Source organism: Chrysochloris asiatica, unplaced genomic scaffold, assembly GCF_000296735.1.
Source record: "Chrysochloris asiatica unplaced genomic scaffold, ChrAsi1.0 scaffold00250, whole genome shotgun sequence".
NCBI classification, from domain to species: Eukaryota; Metazoa; Chordata; class Mammalia; order Afrosoricida; family Chrysochloridae; genus Chrysochloris; species Chrysochloris asiatica.
Genome location: NW_006408768.1, coordinates 2,997,049 through 2,999,055, shown reverse-complemented (window position 1 = coordinate 2,999,055; position 2,007 = coordinate 2,997,049). Strand labels below are relative to the sequence as shown.

At 39.0% G+C, this 2,007-nt stretch overlaps 1 pseudogene; it reads left to right on the top strand.

Annotated features, from left to right (window-relative positions):
- Positions 1–148: 148 nt before the first annotated feature.
- On the top strand, positions 149–630 carry LOC102819958 (annotated as a pseudogene).
- Positions 631–2,007: the final 1,377 nt, after the last annotated feature.

Here is a 2,007-nt window from a genome sequence, read left to right as displayed (position 1 = left end):
AATAGAAGAGATTGAAGGCAGAACCAGTGAGCTGGAAGACAAATCTCTCAATACCATTAAGATAGATGAGCAAACAGAAAAAAGGATAAAAAAATCTGAAGAAGGTTTCCTTTCAGCTGAAGCTGCCATCTTGCAGTAATTCCCCAAGATGACGAACACAAAGGGAAAGAAGCAGGGTACCCACTATATGTTCTCCAGGCCTTTCAGAAAGCATGGGGTCATTCCTTTGGCCACATACATGCGAATCTACAAGAAAGGCGATATTGTGGACATCAAGGGAATGGGCACAGTTCAAAAAGTCATGCCCCACAAATGTTACCATGACAAAACTGGAAGAGTCTACAATGTGACCCAGCATGCTGTCGGCATTGTTGTGAACAAGCAAGTCAAGGGCAAGATTCTTGCCAAGAGAATTAATGTGCACATTGAGCATATTAAGCACTTAAGAGCTGAGAGAGCTTTCTGAAGCGAGTGAAGGAAAATGATCAGAAAAAGAAGGAAGCCAAAGAGAAAGGAACCTGGGTTCAGCTAAAGCGGCAGACTGCTCCCCGCAGAGAGGTGCACATTGAGAGAACCAATGGAAAGGAGCCTGAGCTGCTAGAACCTATTCCCTATGAATTCAGGGAATAACAGGATTGAGATAAACATGTCTGAGGTGTACAAATGCAGGCCTGTGGTTGTAATTGTTTGGAAATGTGGTGTGTGTCTCCCCTCCCCCACAAATACATACTATTTAAACACATTGTGTCCCCCAGTTTGCTTGATAATAGATGCTTTTACTGTTAAAAAAAAAAATCTGAAGAAGGTCTAAGATTCATGATGGACAACATGAAGAGGAGTAACTTAAGAATTATCAGCATTTCAGAACAAGAAGAAATCACACAAGTCCACAGAGGAAATAGTTGAAGAACTTCTGGAAGAAAATTTCTCTAACATCCTGAAAAGTGAAAAGATAAACATTCAAGAAGCTCAACGAACCCCAGGAAGGATAGATCCCAAAAGAAAATCACCAAGACATATCATAACCAAGCTCTCCAATATCAAAGATAAGGAGACACTGCAGAAAGCAGCTAGGGAAAACAGAATCGTTATATACAAAGGCAAGAAAGTCTGATTAAGCTCAGATCTCTCAGCACAAACCATGCAATCAGAAGGCAATGAGGAGACATATATAAAATCCTGAAGGAAAAAAATTGCTAACCAAGAATCCTTTATCCAGCAAAGCTATCAATCAAATATGACGGTGTAATCAAAACATTCTAGGATAAATAGAAGCTAAGGGATTAAGCCAAAGGCAATCCTGCACTATAAAACACCCAAAAGGGATTTCTGTGGACTCAGAACCAACAAGAACAGACAACAACCAGAGATTGACATGCGTGGCAGTACCTCCCAGAACTAAATCGACAGAAGGAATAGCCGAGAACAGAACAAAACTATAAGAACAAACTCTGAGAATCTGGGAGGTCAGTCTATGATCAAAACAATTACATTTTAAAAGAAGTTAGGCATGTAGGAACAGAGATCCAGATGGTGAGAAAATCAGGTATATTACAGGATAAAATAGACTGCACTAAATGGAGGGAAAAGTTAATGGACTACAAGGTAACCTCAAAGAAAATTAACACTTCACAACATAATAAGAAAATGAAAATACAAGAAGAACATGGAAACATTAAAACTATTGGGAAACTCCCAAGAAAGAGCACAAAAACTATGAACTTAGCACAGGAGGACCAGCAGAACAAAGAAAGCAGCAACGCCACAACAAAAAAAACATAATGGCAGCAATTAATCCATACCTATTGATAATGACTCGATGGCACTTAACAACAACAATAATTGATAATTACACTGAATGTAAATGGATTAAATGCACCAGTTAAGAGACAGGGTGGCAGAATGGATAAGAAAGCAAGATCGTTCAATATGCTGTCTGCAAGAAACACATCTCACACAGAGACTAAAACAGATTAAAAGTCAAAGGATGGAAAACAAAAAACAAAA